The following is a 21,306-nucleotide window of genomic DNA, read 5'->3' as shown; positions in this document are numbered from 1 at the left end:
CTTATAGATATTTTAGTCAAAGAATTGAGACTATTGTTGAGTGTGCAAGTGTGAAAGTCGATGAAAAGTTTGGAGTTAAAGAAAGAATGTTGGATTATGATTCTAATGAAGAAGAAGCTAATCCTAAGCCTACCATCAAAAATGTTGAAACTTTCTTTAAGACTAACAATGATTTACAAAATGATGTTCAAGTTTTTGAGAAAAGAGTGTTGGAATTAACAAGTGGGAAGCTACACTTCTGAGAGGTCGGGTGAGTCAAAACTAGCTAACTCTAACCTTTTCAAATCCTTTTAATTGAAACCATTCACATGCATCTAATTCATCTAATAAACATGAAAGTAAAGACGTGCATGAAAATAGACAACACACAAATTTGGTAACCCATAAACCCTCCAAAATTGAGAAGGTAAAATTGAGGTGGGGATGACACCCACAAAATATCAGTGCAAAAATGTGTAACTATTCAAGATTACAATGTTTGACCACTTCCAATGGTCTTCCCTATGAAAGTTCTATCTTGTTAAAGACTTTACACCCTGTAAAAAGTGACTTGGTTAAACAATTTCACTACCCGGCTAAAAGTAGGCCTAGTTAAAGGACTTTAGTACATTCACTTGGAATGCCACCTTGTTAAAGGTTTTACAAATGGATGCTAGGCCAGCCTAAGTCCATAGGATTTCCATTATATAATACAATTGCTAGAGAGTATTACAAAGTCTTTGACTTGATATCATTGCAATCTACAATTGTTCATTCCAGATCCTTGTTCTACTCTGACTGACCTAATCCTTGCTTGATCTAATATGTCACTCTATGATATTCTGATACTTTTTTCTTCAATAACTAGATTCTACAATGTTGCTCTATTTTTCACTAAGTCTTTTACACTTCTCTCTAAATTTCACTATCTTTAAGATCCTTCAAGATTCATCCTATGTTGGCTCCAAAAATAGTTTACAAAGGCATTTGTGTGATTAAAAACAACTATTTCCTCTATGTGTTACTCAACACTTGTTACCTCTAATGCTTGGCTCATATAGAAAAGTGGCTCACTTGGCTCTTATAGTGACTGTGTTCCACTCGGCTTCTATAGTGACTTGGCACCTATACTTTGCTCAGCACTTGAACTTCACTTAGTACCTGAATATTTCTCGGCTCTTGAAGTTCACTTGGCACCTATTGAATTCACTGTCTCAGTATACACTATAGCTCAGCATCTATATTATACTCAGCATCATCTTGAGAATTGTGTTAAGTATGATGACACTCAAATGTCAAAACCAATATGAGACTAACAATCTCCCCATTTGACATGAGTGGCAAAAACACTTAACTGGCCATTATGCATCTAATGTCTATGAGTATTCTACATATTATGTTTGGCATATATACAAGAATTCAAAAAATTATTCAAAATTTTGTATACCTCAAAATCTTGTAGCTCCCTCTGAGCTAATGTGCCATTTCCATTCTTGTATACCAAAACTCCTATGCTGAATTTGTCTCGTGCTGATGTATCTAATACTCTTTACCTTTGTTTTTGTATCTGTGTACCCTATTTCTACTTCCTATACACTCTATATCTATATTACCTTCCATTCTTATTTACAACTCCCCCAAAACATTATATCTCCCCCTTACTAATTACACATTATGTCTTTACTCTTGTTATTATTTCTCCTCCTTTATTAAGTCTCTCCCTTTTTTACTCTTATGTCAAAAGATTCTAAGGATTAAGACCATATCTTTCCAAAAATGTTGTATTTACCTCCATAATCATCTTGAAAGATACATCCCAATTGTCTAAAGCAATTTCCAATGACTTGTGTTGGATTTTTGTCTCTGTTGCAAGATGAACAAGTCCTTCCAAGATAGAAAGATTAGGATCTTTCTTTAGAATAGTTTCTGCATAGGCTTGTTCCTTATGAAGTACTTCTAGATGTGGGGTAATGGAAGACTGAAGTTACATCAATTTGGCCTTGATATTGACCTCTTTTTTTGTCAACATAGCTAACTCTTTCTATGTGTGAAGCGTTTGGGCAAAATGCTTCTCACTCTAAGCTAGATCTTTTGGTAGCTGAGTGCTAGAAATCTTCAGATTTCATTCCAAGCTTAGGATCATTTGGATTATTTCCTGTGTGAGGGTAAAGCACAGATCTATGTCACCGTTTGTGATACCAAAACCTGTTTTGGTCAAATCTCATTTCTCTATCAAAACTCAATTTTTTTCAAAAACTAAAAATACCCTTTTATAGATCTCAGATTCAATATCATCATTATATAAATTTTTGAGTGTTTTGATTAGTTATAATATATTATAAATCAATATTTTAACATTTCAAAAGATGCTCCCTCAAAAAAGAAAAAAAAATAGTAAATCATATCAAAAAATAAAAGAATTATATTTATCTCTATAGGAGAGAATCCTCTTCACGAATATGTAATTTTTTTTCAAGAAGGTATAGATTTGATAGGAAACTTTTGATGGGAGGAAAAGACTGTTGGATTCTGATAAGGTCAAACTTGAGTACTTATAACAAAGAAAATATACATAAAAAATAATTATTTCTTTTTTTGTGCACTAGCTATACATGTCATCTATAAGATATTTTCAAATCACAACAAAAAAAGATGATTTGCATATACTTGTTTGACGGGAACTACACCCTATATATTTTACAGTTAAAAAAGGGACTTCAAAATAAAATAAAATGAATAAATTCTTACTCAAAAAAATTATAAAAATTATAGCCATAAATTTCATCCAATTCTACACATTTCATTAGTTTACATCATCTTCATATTTTAAACACAAATACCATTTTTTTTGTCACTAATGTTGAACTGTCACATTTTGATATCATGTTTCTTTATAAAAGGTGACATAGGTTTGTGCTTTTACTCGTGAAATATGAGAAATCATACAACTTTTTGTACAATGAGAATACATTTTCAAGTACTTTCTTTACTTTTTCAATCTTCTTTGCCAATTCAACCTGTGAAAGTGCTATTTCACTAGATATTTTCTCATTAAATTTTTCTTGAAATTTCTTCTCAAACCATTCATAAGTTTCACATTGGTTTCTTGGTCTTCATTAGTCACCTATTCTACAATATCTATTAGTTGTTCCAATATAGGCTGGGTTTCATCAAGTGTCTGCAAGCTAAATGCATCAAGAATTATATCTTTTATTTCTACTAGTGCTTGCTTCTACTTATACTCATTTTTTCCTCTTTCTAGTGCCTCTTGCACTTCATTTATCTGTTGTAGGTTCATGGATCTTGAGTCATAACATGGTATGACTATTTCTTCATCAAGAGCAAGGTCTTCGTAGTGAAGTACCCTTGTAACCTTGGTAGAGCTCAAGCCTAGTGTAGAAATTTGCAATGGCATTGCATCAGTGCTCATCTATTGAAAGACTTTTGTTGGAGTGCCAGTAGTGTGTAGATTTACTAATGTTTTTATGGCAGCCTCCTCCTTCTCCTTTGGAGTGTCCTTGTCTTCATCTGATCTCCTTGGATCAATTATAATCTTTTGAGGTGTACCTATTTTTTGTACCATAGGAATAGATGTAGTAATTTGTCCTATTTACCTTGTTGATGTGTCTTTATCTTCTTCTATAGTCAGCCTCTGTAGCATGGTATCAACTATTTTGAATGTGTCAACTTTGGTTGATGAAACTACTAATATAGGCACTAGAAGTTGAACACTAGTAGTTGTAGAGATGAAAAAAGGTGGTTCTTATGGATTCACCTTATCTCTAGATGAGTCAGCTATTTCTTTTTGCAACTCATCCACACTAACCAATACTAGATTAGTGCATAACTTTTCTTGTTGAGTGGATTGGTCAAGGATATTTTTGAGATCCTCTACAGTCAATTGATTGATGTTCTAACAAGATTTGTCAAGAACATCCTTTATAGTTATGGTATCTACAGGTGTAGAGATGACATGTGGAGGGCTAGGATGTGGCAATTGTGTGTCTTGCACACTCTAATCTATTTGCTTCTCTTTAGCTTTTTCCTTTTCATCTTCTTTTTCTATTTCCTCCTCCACTTTTTTATCTTCCTTCTCTTTCTTACTGGGCTCAGCCTTATTTGCATCTTCATACTCTTCAATTTTCTATCCCTCAAAGGGATCTTCTTCTCCATCCTTGACATTAGTCAAGCCATATAGAAACTTCCACAATCTTGTTGATTTATTGACAACTTCTTCAATTTTATTCTGCAAGATGCTAAAGGCTCTATATTTTGGTGCAAACTTGCTCTCATGTTTCTTATTTGCCTTAATTATTTGACCTTTACTCAATTCTATCATCACTTGTGCCACTGTGGATTCTCTTATTTCTTTTTCCATTTTAAAACAATAATGCCACTTATTTTCAACAATTTCATATAACTCTTTGGGCATTTTATTGTCTAATTCAAGATAAGTGTTCTTGAATTTTTCCATCATGGAATATACTGATTCTTCAAATTTATTCTAATCTTCTCTACTCAATTTATTAAAATCAATATTTTTCAATTGAAAAAAATCTGCATTCTTCCAAACATTATCACAAATTTTATCAATATTTGACTTAGGAGCATGGATTACCACTCAAAATTGGTTGATATCTTTATATTCTATCCTTTCCTCATCATCTAACTCTAGTTGTGCAACATATCTTCTCTTTGGTTTCTTCTACATAGGACCAGTTAGTTCAGTAGCTTTCTTCTCCTCTTTGTCTTGCTCAATAGCCTTTTGAGTTGAGGATTGTGTGGTGGCTCTTATCACTAGTATAGTTGACTTGGCTTGGGTTGGCTTTGCAACCTTCTTTGCTTTAGGCTAGGCTATAGGCTAAGATTTGGCCTTTCTCTTCTTGGGCTTATCTTGAGTTGGTGCTTCCACAACTTCTTCTTCATTTTCTTCATCCTCACCTAAGTCTTGTGTTAGTGCAAGAGGTTGATGTTCCTTTTCATCATCATCATCATCTTCCTCTTCCTCGACATAAGAACCTTCACCAAATCTTTTATTAAGGCTTTTTACCAATTTATTCCTTTTCTTTAATGTGGAGGCATTCTTCAACTCCATTTCCACTTTGGATTTTACAACATCATATGTTCCAAAAAGTTGGGCACTCTTATCAATTTCTTCTATAAGCAATGCTCTAATTGCTATTGATGCTTAGCTCATATCCTAATGGTCTTAGCCATCTAGCCCTTGGAACTATTGCTTGGATATAAGTATGATCAATATCAATTAAGAAACAAATATTATTGATGTATTGTTCCACTAGGGAAACTGGTATCCTTAGTCGTTGCTTCATGTATTTCTTGAAATCCTGAAAGTAACTAGTCCTTAGAGATTCAAATTTGTCTCTCATTTTCTCAATTTACTCATTGATTTGAGTAATAGCTAACTTATTTTATTTCCAATTTACTTTTCCAAAAGAAATAAATTCTTCTAGAACATAGAAAAATATACAGATCAGAATTGATCCAAACTTATACTAAGTACCTTTTTATCTTCTTATTGCTCCCAAATTCTCCATGATCTGCTATAATAAAAATTATGCTAGATCATATGTATGATCCTTCTTGACAATTTTGTAGGCCACATCCATAGCAATGCATAGAACACTATTCAATTTGTTTGATTAATAGAACTTGTGAGATATAACTCTTACTGCAAAGTCCAAAAGGGGATCTATGATTGTATCAATAGTCATGCCACTTTCGTTCCATTTTTCCCCAGTGTTCTTTTCAATAGCTTCCTTAGAATCACTTTGTAGGGTCTTGTATCAATCTAGGGTTGGAAAACCTGTAACCCTATGCATGATTCTCTTTGTTATCTTGATAGGTCCCCCTTCTAACCATTAATAACCATCATGTATTCTTCTTAGGACAATTCTTATCCATTCAATTTTGAAAACTGTAGGGAAAATTAGGGCACAAGTTAAGCTCTTTCTTTCAACTATTTGAAATTCTTCCTTTAACACTCCATTGTCACATAGTTTATCATATGCCTCCCTCATTTCCATATCAACTATGGCTCCTATCCCTTAGTTATAACATTTCCTAACATCTTGCACCATCACGACTTTGGGTGGAATAATGGATAGTGCACCTATAGGGTCGTTCTTATATACAACTTCTGGAATCAGCCAAAAATCTAGTTGTTTAACCTCACTACTAATTAACTAAACCTCAAAACCTTCCTTTTCCTTAGGGTTTTTAGAACTGGAAGCCATATTGCAAATCTAGGGTTTTAAAAGATATTAAACTTTATAACTGTGCAACTCGACACTTGAGGAATACCTTAGATCTATGAAAATGGTGCTTGATCTCTATCAAAATCTATGCAAAATCTTCAATTGTTGTTTGTCAATCACTTCTATGCTATTCTTGTTCTTGCTCTGCATTCAAATAACAAGAAACAATCAAAAAATTGACCTTATACTCTTTAAAACATAGCATTAAATGCGTAGTGCATATACAACTGTACACTCAGCTCCTTCAAGATTTTAACATAAGTCGGCTTCCATTGGCTTTCCATCACTCAGCTCCAAGTATATTTCCTCTTTACTCAGCTTCCATTGCTAACTTGGTTGTGACCAATCACTCAACTTCTAAGGACAACTTGGCAACACTAGTGAAAACTTGAATTTTCAACTTTGCATCTCTATTCATGTTGATCTATTCTTTTTCAGTTCTTTCTTTTCTAGGAACTAATGTATGATAAAACTTTGTAAATTAGTCCCTTATTCCTTCTATCTACTTAGTTTGATGAAATGTGATCACTTGACCTATTAGGTGAAGTGATCCCTTTATTTGATGAGCTACAATTATCTTTCTTCTTCCATGTTTTATTCATTTCTCCTCTAATGTGTTCAACATCTACATTCCCTTCTCCTTTGTTGACTTCTAACTTGGGTGCTTTTGACCTTGTTGGGAAATTCCTATTGATATGACTAGTCTTCAAGCAACTGAAACATATGGTTTGACTTAACCATCTATTGTAGTTCCTTTTGAAATGTGTTCTCATGCAATTTTCAAGAATGTGTCCATATTCCTGATAGTAATGACAGTTATACTTGGTGTTGTAATCCCAATTGTAGTGATGACCATAATTTTCTCCTATTGGTTGATTTGGTGTCCACTTAGGCTTTGACCTAAACTCAAAAGCTCTATGTCCATACTTATTGAAATTGTAGCAATGACCTTCAAATTTTTGTGTTCTAATAGTCCTAGTCCTATAGTTATGTGCTTGATGTCCTTGCTTTTTACACTTATTATAGTAACCCACATTCTTAGGTTTTTCATGCTTATGGTCATTCTTACTTCTACATACATTAGAGGTATGTCCATTTTTACGATAGAAATGATAGGTAGGTTTAGTGTTCTTACCTTTCTTACTCCTTTCTTCAGTAGTCTTGGATGACTCTCCTTCTTCAGTACTAGTGTATCCTAATCCTGAAGTGTCATTGCCAGACCTTGGTGATTTTAATAGTTATTCAAAGTACTTGATTGCCTCATTAGGTTTGTTGAAGCTTTCTACAATATCCTTTTCTCTTTTCAGGTTATTTTGCAATTGTTCATTTTGAATCTTCAGTGTGGAGATCTCAATGTCTTTCATATTCAGCTCATGATGTGCATTCAACATCTGGCTTAGGGTGTCTAGCTGCATGTTAGAAATTCTTTCAAACTCAATTATCTTTTCCTCTAGTCTATTGGTAAGGTTTCTCTTGTCATCTTCTATCATAGCTTTTTCTTCAATGGCTCTTTTCTTTTGTTTAGTCACTTCACAAAGCATTATGGCTTGTGATTCTTGTTCAAGCTTTAGTATTCTGATTTCTTTTGCTTGAGCTCTATTCTTCGCCATTAGATCTGCTATTGCTGCATCAAACTCTTTGGAATATCCATTTGAAAATAGTTTTGAGGTTTCAATATCCTTATACTGTGTGTCATTCTCAATTATGGAAATCTCTCTTCTTCTTTTCAAGTATTTTCTGAAGTCTCTGAATTCTTCCAGTGCATGTAAAGAAAGTTGTATGTCAATTATCTGATTCTCTACGATCTTCCCAAGTTTGTAGACTTCCATTTCCAGATCTTATCTCCAAGCTATAAAGCTCCTTCTTGAGAGAACAAGGCTCTAATACCAATTATTGGAATTAACAAGTGGGAAGATACACTTCTAAGAGGGGGGATGAATTAGAAGTAGCTAACTTTAACCTTTTCAAATCCTATTAATTAAAACCATTCACATGCATCTAATTCATCTAATAAACATAAAAGTAAAGACATGCATGAAAATGGACAACACACAGATTTGGTAACCCATAAACCCTCCAAAAATGAGAAGGTAAAAATGGGGTGGGGATGACACCCACAAAATATCACTGCAGCAATGTGTAACTGTTCAACGTTACAGTGTTTGACCACTTCCAATGGTCTGCCCTATGAAAGGCCTACCCTATTAAAGAATTTAAACCCTATAAAAAGTGACTTTCTTAAATGATTTCACTACCCTACTAAAAGTAGGCATAGTTAAACGACTTTAGTACATTCATTTGGAATGCCACCCTGTTAAAGGATTTACAAATGGCTGCTAGGCCAACCTAAGTCCATAGGATTTCCATTATCTAATACAACTACTAGAGAGTATTACAAAGTCTTTGACATGATAGCTTTGCAATATACAATTCTTGATTCCATATCCTTGTTTTGCTATGACTAACCTGATCCTTGCTTGATCTAATATGTCACTCTATGATATTCTGATACTTTTTTCTTCAATAACTAGATTTTGTAATGTTGCTCTATTTTTCACTAAGTGTTTTACACCTCTCTATGAATTTCACTATAGTTCACCCATACACTTCTCTCTCACATGCATACAATGGGGTTTCATCCTCTTTTTAAATATTTTGAAGACTTAGGGTTAGGTATGAATCTATGATCCATATTCATTCTTCATTTCCTACTCGACTCGTGCACTTTTCTTATTAGTTGCATGCCTTCTCCATTTTTCTTATTGGTTATATGTTGATTGCATAGGTAATGCAAAATATTCATTCTTATCTTTAAGATACTTCAAGATTCATCCTATGTCAGTTCCAAAATGGTTTCCATATGTGTTTGCGTGATTACAAATAATTATGTCCAATCTGTGTTACTTGACACTTGTTACCTCTGATGCTCAATTCATATAAGAAATCTAGCTCACTCAGATCCTATAGTGACTTTGTTTCACTTTGTTTCTATAGTGATTCAGCACCTATACTTTGCTTGGCACTTGAACTTTACTTGGCACCTGAAGATTCCTGAGCTCCTAAAGTTCACTCAGCACCTATTGAATTCACTGACTCGACATACACTATAGATTGACATCTATATTATACTCAGCATCACCTTAAGAATTTAGTTAAGTGTGATGACACTCAAATGCCAAAACCAATCTAAGACTAACAAAGAGAAGAACTGAGATCTAAGCCTAGAAAAGAAGTAGGAGTTGAGTCAATAACACCTACACCTAATATAAATTTGACAAAGAATTACCCTACTAATTAGATTATTGGAAGCAAAGAAAAAGGAGTTATAACAAGAAACAAAGTACATGAAGAATTGTGTTAGTTTCTCAAGTATACTGAAGAGTGGAGATGAGGCATGCAAGGATGCTCATTGGATTCAAGCAATGAAGGAAGAACTAGATCATATTGGGAAGAATGAGACATGGGAATTGGTTTCTAGACTAAAGACAAGAATGTTGTAGAAACTAAATGGGTTTTTAGAAACAAGATGAATGAACAAGGTAAGGTTGTGAGAAATAAAGAAATATCGGTATCAAAAGTATATTTATAGTAAGAAGGTATAGACTATGAAGGGACATTATCCCTTGTTGCTAGAATTGAAGTAGTAAGAATTTCCTTGGCTTATGCAACAAGTAAGAAGTTCAAAGTGTATTAGATGGATGTGAATTCATCCTTTTTGAATGGAAAACTTGAATAAGAAGTTTACATTGAGAAACCTAAATGATTTCCTTTGTCAATAGAAGGAGACATGGTATGAAAATTGAAGAAAGCATTGTATGGACTAAATCAAGAACCTAGAACCTTGCATGTGAGGTTAGACAAGTATTTGGAAAATTTGGGATTTGCTAAAGGTACCACAGATAGTAATTTGTATTTGAAAGAAATTAAGAATGAATTTTTGATTATTTTGATATTTGTGGATGACACAATCTTTGGAGGTAATGATGAAGCATGTGCATTTGTTGATGAAATGAGGAATGAATTTTAGATGAGTATGATTGGAAAAATGAAATATTTCTTCGATCTACATATTATGTAGAATAGTAATGGTATCTTCTATCACAAACTAATTATTTGAAAGACTTTTTGAAGAGATTTGGCTTGGAAAACTGTAAGGCCATTGGAACACCTATGATAATTAGTCACAAGTTATCTAACAAAGTTGAGACACCTATATTTGAGAAGAAGAAGTGTAGATCCATGATTGGAGATTTACAATAACTAAATCTTACCAGGCTAGATATAGAAAATGTAGTTGGTATAGCTGCAAGATTTCAAGAAGATCCTAGAAAAGCCAATTATGTAGCAATAAAGAGAATATTCAAATACCTAAAGGGTACACTTGATTTTGGACTATGGTTTGAAAAATCAAGTGACTGTACTCTGTGTGCATATAGTGATTTAGATTGGGAAGGCAGTATGGATGAGATAAAGAGTACTAGTGGTGGAGAATTTTTCCTTAAAAGAACATTAATCTCCTAGCTAAGCAAGAAACAAGATTGTATTTTATAGAGTACAATAGAAGCAAAGTATGTAGCAACAAAAAGAAATTATAATCAAATCAAGTGGATAAAACAAATGATGAAGTACATTGAGTTAAAGTTTTCAAAATCTATTATCATACATTGTGATAACACAAGTATAGTAAGTATACCTAAGAATCTTGTGTTATATTCTAAGACTAAGGATATATCTATTAAGTATCATGTTTTGAGAGAGAAATTTGCAGAGAAAGAAATAATATTAGAGTATATGAATACAAAAAATTAGATTGTAGACATTTTTAAAATGCCTTTTCCTAAGGATACATTTGAGTATTTGTGAGGTATGCTTGGGATTATGCCCATGCCTACTTATGAGTCGATGATGTAGAGAATGCATCAACCTAGGGGTATATTGTATTATTGTTTTTCTGGATTGAATGTTGATGCTTCCTCTTTGGGGGAGTATTTGTGATAAGATGTAATAAGCCCAACTAATTATAACTTTGTGAAACACCAAATCCTTCTCAAATTCAATTGTTTGACATTTTGTCAAACACTTTGCAAGCAAGAGATATATTGCATATGTAAATTCTGATTGCTTTCTAAATGCCAAACTTAATAAATATGCTTCCAAAGAACACACCAAACAACTAACAATGAAGATGCAATTTTTTTTGAATAGTATCGATTATAAATCAGAAAATATGCATCTACATCAAAAGACATTAGGTCAAAAAATTCTGATATAAATTAGATTACAATAGATTTTACAAACCCTACCATGCCCTTAATATCTACTCTCAAGCAATGCAAAATGTAGCAAATGAAAACCTAAAATTACTTTAAAAACATGATTTTTCCTATAGAAAATTCCAACTTATTCCTTACTCCACAAAATTGGTCCTAGGCCACAAATTTGGCATGATGAAAAGACTGATTTACCTTCTCTAGTAGTTGCAACCCTTCAGAAGATATTTCACCACCTTAGTTATGCAAATCATTGGGAGTGTTCATTCCCAATCATCAATATAATAACTATAGAAACCCTTGGCTCCACAAGCTATCTAGAAGAGTATATGGCAACACATTTGATACTCAACAATGAGGCTTCTCTCCCTATTTATTCTTTTCCTTCATCCTTCTAGAAGGAAATAAAATATTATTTAATTGCACTTTCTAGAAGCTTCCCTTTTTTCAATAAAATAATTAGTTGTGCTTCTAGAAAATTAAATTAATTAAATATAGTCATCTTTTAATTTTAATTTATTTAATGGCTTTATAAGAAATTAATTTAATTAATTTCTCCTTATTTCTCCACTTAGCCTTTGAAGAACATAAAGGCTAAGAACTCCACCAATATGCTAATAAGATGGGGACATTACAAAAGAGTCATCAAGAACTCTTGGTAGTTGGTATAGAATAGTGTCATTGGACACATGAGATAGTTAAAGATGTTGAGTAGTTGATTGACATAATGAAGCCTTTATCATTGATGTCAATGGCAGAAATGGTCACATAAAAAGCTTCTTTTGAGAGTATGTGGGAGATGTATGTATGTGGGAGAATTGTTCATGGATAGATTGATGTCAATGAGGAGAAATATTAAGTTGTATTAATAGGGGAGAAGTATGAACAACCGATGCCATCCATGTAAGAATGAGAAATCATAGATGGAGAGTTGTTCCTGTAAGTTTCAAATTTGATTGATGAAGAGGATTTGAAAAGAAGAGAGAAACATCAACATCAGAGTTGGATTTGATATTCTTGGAACTTAGATGTTTTTCATCTATGTTGCCATCAATTTCAAAGGGGGAGATTATTAGTGCGAATGTTGATCATATTCCTTTTGGGGAGTATACTAAAAATTGATAGAAAAAATTGGGATATTGTTAGCATGATTAGCATGTTGCATTCATGACTATGTTTGTTGTTGATGTCAACATAGTATTGTTTTTTTAAAGTTTGATAGAGTAGCAAATAGAGAATAAGGTCATACAAACTGTATATCAATGATTTGGTCAAGCGTAGTTGAGGATACATTCTATATTGTTTCCTGATGAAGTGGACATGTGTATGTGTAGAGAGTCAAAGACATGCATGAGTAATTCAATAATTATAGAGGATAATGTGCAAACAAAGTACTTAAGAAGTGGTTTATGATGTTTGGATTGTATTTCTTAATAGGGATAGAATCATGATGAGAGAAGTTAGATAGTCATAGTAGACAACTTGATGATGACATCATTGAGTGTGTGAGGTCAGAGGTTGCACATGTGAGAAGTTGTATTTATTATAAGCCAACAATATTTTATGATTGCAAAAGGATATAATGAATTGTAATATCTTAATGAAGTCCTATTACAACTAATTAGAAAAGCCTCAAGGTCGACTTAAAGAATTATTTTGAGGATATGGTATAAAGGAGGGTTATTTTCCTTATGATGAAGTGGGAATTTGCATAAGGATTTGTGAATTGTGGAAGTGATATGCAAAATTGGTAAATGAATGTAACTATCAAAGGGATTAGAGTGATGCAAGTTCAAAGATTTGGTATTGAGATCTGAAGAGATTTGATCCAGTCAAGAGGATAGAGAAGGAGATAAAGTTATTCTATATTCTATTATTCTACAAGGAATAATACAAAGACTAGTTGGATAGTGAGTTCAATGGTCTTGCCCCTAAGGCTATTTGGATAGTGGATCCATCTACCTTCTACAACTCCTAATAGGAATTTAAAGTCTCCTAACATGGACTAATATGTACCAAATGTATTTATTTGATCCTAACAGAGTCCATCCTCTTATAAGGAAGTCCTATATTAGTACATCATTTTGTGGGTACCATCCCCAGAGTTTCCCTAGTTAATATATTTGGTGTTACTGTGTATGTGTATCTTCTTATGGTTTTTGATTATATCATTCACTTGCTTAAGGTTTAATGAGGTTGATAAAAGTTATATTGATCTGATAAATGATTCACTCCCCACCCCCACCAAATCAATTATCTTGGTGGACTTTACTTTCTAATAGTTTCAAAGATCACCTTCTATTTTAATGAGGATTAATGTCCAAAGTTTAGAGAGAGAGAGAGAATATTTATTAATACTAGGCATGCCTACCTAAATCTTGCATAATTAAAAAGGGAGAAGACAATATTATCTTGTCAGTTGGGTCTTTTGTCTTGATTGGAGATACTTATCATGGTTTGTAGGTAACTCCTACGTATTTCCTACTTTCCAATAAGGTATTTCAAACCTTGTTAGATTAGGAGCCAACACCCCCTATACGCAAGAAGAGAATCAAAACTACAATATAGAACCAAAATCTTGCACATCTCCTCTGCATGCATTTTTCAACATAGAAAATGATGAAGATGAATTTTTACTTTTCTTTTTCAAAAGGATGTTGTAAATGTATGCGCAGATACCTTTAAATATTAGACTTTATGCATCTATGCTAATTAAGTTATTCAATAAAGTGTATGTGCCCTTTTGTGAGAAACTTGTTGCAAAATATGATGATGCCAATAATGGAAGTGAAATGGATAATGAGATAGTGAGATCCGAAAAAAAGTAATGGGAACTAATAGTGTTTCACATCCAAATGAAGATGATTTGTTATTAGAATTTTGTGACGAGGAAGTTGAACGTGCATCTATGCTTATCCATGGTGAAAGTAGAAGCATATATTAGTAGTCATGAAAATGAGGAGGAAATATTTCTTAATATTGAACAAATTTCAAATGTATTATACAAATAATATCATAGGTATATGTGCACAAAAATGGTTCAATTTTTTTTCCAACTCATAGGGATAAACAAACTAATGGAATAAGCCAAATAATACACCACAAATTCTTGATGATTCACTCACACCTAAAAGTTGGAATGACATTTTTGATGAGATGGAGACTTATGTCAATAATAAAGAGGTAAATATTCTATCACAACAATGATACATATATCTAAGATATGCATTGTGAGTGAGAAGTGGAAATAAGTACATTTAAAAATGGTTCTAAGATTTTTTCCAAATCCATTGTTTGATGAAATAATGGAAGAAGATAAAATTCTTCTTACCAAAGTATGTATGAGGATACTTTTCATATATTTATTCAAACCCTTTAAATATGGTAAACACCTAGCATTTTTAGATACTATGGCTAGTATACCTAGTCCCAAGGGTTGAAAATATAATGTTGAAACTATGATATCATCACCAAATAAAGTAGCCATAGAAGTAAGTGTTATTCCTTGCATGCTCATCCCTAACTTTTGTGAGAAAAAAGTTGGGTCCCTCCTTTTTTGGTTTTGTTTTTGTTGTTTTTATTCTTTCCTTGTCTCTTTCAAGGCAATATTTTTCATCTTTCCTCGAATGTTAGGTCTTGGGTTCTCACATCCCACATCCATGGGGAGGTGGTATTTCATTTGAAACAAAATGTAGGAGTATTTGGCCCTATTCCAATTGTAGTGCCTCTTCCATTTGACTTTTTAAATTCATCCTAATGGATGCAACCTTGTTGATCTTTTGTTGTGATGGATCATTATTGTGACCATGAGTGGTCTATACCGTTGAAGTGATTTTATTTATGTCTTTGTATGAATTGATTTGATTATGCTTATGACTAATTTATGAGATTATGATGTGATTTTTGGTTCACTAAGGTTTGTGCCAGTGGTTACCAAGATTGATGTGGTATCATGAGGTTAATTCATGATTACCTTAAGATGTGTGAAGAGATTGCACTATGTACTATTGCCATGCTATATTGGACTAGGTTCATGTAGTAGTGGTCAGTCATGTTTATGACTATGTTTGCTTATGTATTTTAAGTGTCTTTTCATGCTTTTTAAACAACCATTACTAAATGCTTAAATAATTAAAAATGGATTGTCCATGTTGGATTCATTGGTTATGTGCTACAAATATCTGCTTATGTTATGTTTTACATGTGAGATGACTTGAGGGTCAGATGTTATACTTGGATTTTAGTATCATAGATTTTGCACTACCATGCTACTAAATTGATCATATTTGCATGATGATACCATTTTGAGATGATAGTGTGCCTTATGATGATATTTGATTATCTAATATCTGGACATACCTCTGATTATTTTATGTGTTGGATTTAATGCTATGATTATTTATTTCATTCCTATGTTGTTATGCTTTATGCAAATGTGAGTGATGTAAATAGATTATTTCAATATAATCATATAAATGGTTAAATTAGTCATTTAATGCATTTATTGCTTCGACTATGTTATTATATGCAATTTCACTTGATTGTGTTGTTTAGTGCACAGGATTTATATCCCTGGCAATGGCACATGGAGTTAGTGATTCAATTATTCATATTTTACCAATGTTGTCCCTCTATGGTCAACGTATCCTTATTTTAATTATTTAATTAAACCTTTCAGTGATTATTAAATTTGAATTCATTTGCATTATGTGATTAGACCAATGAGTGTGTCTATGCATTTAGAGTTTCCCATTGTCGCAAAAGTTGTTAAGAAAATTCATATGTTTTTGGGTTTATGAGATTCTAAATTGATTTGTTTTAATTTCTAGCAACTTTTCTATAGATGAATTCCTATTTCTAGGAATAGCCAATTTTTGTTTGGGTTGATTTGGGGTTTAACTAGGTTGGCTAGTTATTTTTCCTAATCGATTATTCACTCAAAAAGTGAATAAGTATCCAAAAAGGAATTTAATTCCTCACTTCTCACTTTTGAATTAGAAAATTGGAGAGTAAAACCCAAAATTCTCTTCATGAGGATTTACTATTTTGTTCATTGTTGGAGCTACGGGTGTGGGATCATCACGAGGTTGAGCTCATTGGATCCAGCTCAGGGAAACCTTGGATTGGTATGATTTTTGGCCACTTCTATGGGATTTTCATTTTTTGGTTCAGTTTCTCATTTTACCCTTTTGGTTGCAAGGTAGGGCTCTCCCATTTTATTGTTTTTTCTCTATTTCTACTTCTATTCTAGGTAGTTGTTTGTTAGGAGGGTGAGAACTAGTGTTCCCCTCCATTTCTATTTGTTGGTTCTGGTTGGTTGGTCAAGTATGAGCATTTCCCTTTTTTTTGAGATGAGGATTTGGGGTTTTACACTGTTATGATTACCATTTTTGCGTATAGTGTCTAAACTTAATTATTTTTGGATTTTTGGGGGTTTTTGTACCCAAAGGCCAAATGGGTTTTAATTTTGAAGTTTTCCAAAAATTGGGGGTTTTACCTCATTTTATGTGTCACCCTATTTTCTTGGGTTTTCTTGGCATGAGTTGGGTCTTGGACCTAGATTATACATTTGGATATTAGTTAGGCCATTGTTGCTATTTTGTGTTTCCATTAGGATATGTATCACATCCATATTTTGGCTTTGTGTTTGGTTGAGTGATTTTATACCTAATGTTATGGTTTCTTTTAGATCTTTTTTATTGTTTTGTGGACATTGGGATTCATGTAGAATCCATGATCCTGGATTGAGGCTGATTGAGTGAGTTTATAATGTTTGGTCTTATTGCATCATTGGGATTTGTGTAGAATCCATACTCTCAGATTGAGGCTGGTTGAGTCATATCATGATGTATGATTTTATTGGCTTTGGGATTCATGTAGAATCTATCCTCCCAAGTTGTTTTTGGTTGAGTGATATTTTACATAGTGTTCTCATCTAGTCCTTGTGTTATGATCTTCATGATGGTGGTGGGCCACACATGATTATGTGTGCTACATTTATTGAGTGACTTGTGAGGCCTGATCTTATATGGTACTTTTAGAAGTTATGATCATTGGGGTTGGGCTGGGAATATGCATGCCCACGGACACTTGTTGTAGGATGAGCATGGGTAGGGTAGGGTAGCATATGGAGGGGGCTTCTATCTCATAGCCTAGTGTTATGATGTCATAGAGTTAGCAGAGGAAGTTTTAAGTAAGTGATAACTAAACAAAATGTGTGAATGGTAATAAAATTTAAGATAATAAAATAATGCTTCAATGTGAGAGCCTTCTATTGGAAAGTTAATTCCACACCAATCTGAGCTTAGGCTTGTCAATGCAAAGTGACTCTCCATGATGTCAACCCCTACTTGGTAGCCTTATGAGTGTCTGACCAAGACCTGTACTACTTGCATTGTCTTAGGTTCTAGGTTACAACCATCATACTACCTGGCATGAGTGTTAGCCATGGATGTTTTCTTTGTGTGTGTTTGTGGTTGGATCATTATCTCCATCAACATGGTGCGTGTGGACTGATGCAGGCGCATCTCATTACTAAATCATTTCAAAGGTCCAAGATTCTCCATATATTTTAAATGGTCAATTTTAATAATTTAGGATTATGTCTTAGTGGATAGAATTAGGTGTTTTATTGAATAAATGTTATAGTTTTTAGTCGGATATGTTAGAGAGTTAGAGGAAAGGGTTAATGATGTTAGTGTCGGTTTTAGAAATGATAAAATTAGTAATAGAAATGCCATGTGGTCAATAATTAAAAGAATCTCATCAGAAAGTTGGTGGCAATTTTAAGAGTGTTCATAATGACGAAAAAATGGCTATGGAATAAAAGAAACCATTTCATATTCCTTCTACTTGGAGGAAAGTTGATTTTCTTTAAAAAGCCAATCCTATTCTTAGCAGTTACAAGAATATCCATGATTGCTACATGGTATTGATGGTAAAGCATCTTTTAGATTCCTATTCTTAGCAGTTACAAGAATATCCATGATTGCTGCATGGTATTGATGGTAAAGCATCTTTCAGATTCCTATTCTTAGCAGTTACAAGAATATCCATGATTGTTGCATGGTATTGATGGTAAAGCATCTTTCAGATTTCTATTCTTAGATGGAAAAGAAAACGTTTTTATTACTACTAGACAACAAGGCCAGTCATACTTTGGTTATTAAAAAGCCAATCTTTTATGTTAAAAAAGGGATTCAAACTTGGTGAGGAATGGGAAGTTTTATGTCTCCTTTGGTCTCCTATGTTTTTTTTTAGAGATTATGGTTCTACTGTTATGCTTCATATATTTCTCATGGCAATCAGTTTAGGGAATAATAATTGCAGAAAAATGTACTTTGATGCGGGGTCAATATCTCGGGTTTGAAGTGTTGGATTTCTCTCAAATTTTTATATGTTGTTTGAAACCTAGTTACGCCAAATATCAATGGGTTTATTGAGTCAATTTTTTATGGTTTGAAATTTATTCATGTCTGAGTGCAAGTCTATCCGAAGGCAACAAGAAGATATTTTTGGGGGATTTTATTTTCAAAGTTTTGTTTATTGAATCTGATTTTAGTGTGTGATCCTAAAGGTTGTAGATGCCCCTTGAAGCAACTCAATTGAGTGTCTAATTCCTCCTGAGTTTTCCAAGGTGTGGCTCTGCATCATTTTTGGTATCAGAGCTCAGCAAAAGGTTTGGGAAAAAGTAGTTGTGTATATGTTTGTGTGATTGTGAAAGATTGAGAGAAATAGTTTGAGAAGAAGTCTAGGAGACTAAATAAGAAGAAAATAACCTAGCTGAGGAATGATGAGACAAGAAGAAGCAAATTTATTGTATCTTTTTAGAAGGTATTGGCAGAGAAAGGATTCTAAACAGAAGGATATAGAGGAAAAGAAGAAAAGAGAGAAAGAAGAAAGGAGAAAACAAAGAGAAGAACTAAGAAATATAGAAGAGGAGATTATGGTTCTACTTTTATGCTTGATATATTTCTCATGGCAATCAGTTTAGGGAATAACAATTGCAGAAAAATGTACTCTGATGTGGAGTCAATATCTTGAGTTTGAACTGTTGGATTTCTCTGAAATTTTTATATGTTGTTTGAAACCTAGTTACACCAAATATGAATGGTTGGATTCAGTAAATCTTTTCTGGTTCGAAAGTTATTCATGTCTGAGTGTGGGTCTATCCGAAGGAAGCAAGAAGATATTTTTGGGGGATTTTATTTTCAAAGCTTTGTTTATTGAATCTGATTTTAGTGTGTGATCCTGAAGGTTGTAGATGCCCCTTGAAGAAACTTAGTTGAGTGTCTAATTCCTCCTGAGTTTTCCAAGGTGTGGCTCTGCATCATTTTTGGTATCAGAGCTTAGCAAAAGGTTTGGGAAAAACTAGTTGTGTATATGTTTGTGTGATTGTGAAAGATTGAGAGAAATAGTCCAAGAAGAAGTCTAGGAGACTAGATAAGAAGAAAATAACCTAGTTGAGGAATGATGGGACAAGAAGAAGTAGCTTTATTGTATCTTTTTAGAAGGTATCGGTAGAGAAAGGATTCTAAACAGAAGGAGATAGAGGAAAAGAAGAAAAGAGAGAAAAAAGAAAGGAGAAAAAAAAGAGAAGAGCTAAGCAAGATAGAAGAGGAGATAAACAATTTGAGAAGGAGACTTGAGGAGAATGATGCTAAGTTGAAAGAAGTGCAGCAAGAACACAAAGTGCAGCAAGTATCTCTTGACGAGAGCAATAACAAGACAAGCCCTTTTGGATTTGAATGCAAACAATCTATGGTTGGAACAGTAACATGTCCTTTGAAAATAGAGAAGGGTAAAATGTTGGAAGGTACTCCTATGAAAAAGATTTTGGAGGTTGAGGATAAGAAGGAAGAAGTGATTCAAAGCACACAAGTGGAGGATGAAGAGTTAGATCAAGAAGAGGAAAACAATCTATTAGAAGGGCATAGACAGCAGGTGAATGTTGGTGTGGAGACTAAGAGTGAACAACAGGAGGTTGTTGTTGAACCTTGTGAGGAAAAGATTCTTGCAAATGAAGAAGAGTTGGTGACAAGTGTGGTTGTAGACAATATTTGCCTAGATGATGGAGATGTTGACACAAATGATCAGAAAGGAAAAGATGTAGTGCAAAGATCAGATGCTGACCAGAAGACTATTGATGACAAGAATGAAGTATTTGTTGATCATTATGATGCTCTAGAGATATACAAATGAGAAGCAGATGTTGGTATGATAATTTGGTATTTTTATGCAGGTGATACGAGGCTGTTAAATATATTTTTTCCAAGAGTCGACACAGGTACCATGGAAGGTATTCATTCTATAGTTTGGAATCAGAATGTTCTAGCAAGTGGCATCAATTCCATCATTCTTATGGTGACATTATTGCTTACATACAATTGGAAACTTCGGAAAAAGATTGTAGCAATTCAATGGGACTTGAATTTTTTTGTCCCTGGGAGTATGATGCAGGCGCATCTCATTACTAAATCATTTCAAAGGTCCAAGATTCTCCATATATTTTAAATGGTCAATTTTAATAATTTAGGATTGTGTCTTAGTGGATAGAATTAGGTGTTTTATTAAATAAATGTTATAGTTTTTAGTCGGATATGTTAGAGAGTTAGAGGAAAGGGTTAATGATGTTAGTGTCGGTTTTAGAAAGGATAAAATTAGTAATAGAAATGCCATGTGGTCAATAATTAAAAGAATCTCATCAGAAAGTTGGTGGAAATTTTAAGAGTGTTCATAATGACGAAAAAATGGCTATGGAATAAAAGAAACCATTTCATATT

The sequence above is a fragment of the Cupressus sempervirens genome, chromosome 5 (genome assembly GCF_028749045.1).
Source record: "Cupressus sempervirens isolate cs-2001-9-10 chromosome 5, ASM2874904v1, whole genome shotgun sequence".
NCBI classification, from domain to species: Eukaryota; Viridiplantae; Streptophyta; class Pinopsida; order Cupressales; family Cupressaceae; genus Cupressus; species Cupressus sempervirens.
This window is presented reverse-complemented; position numbering follows the sequence as displayed.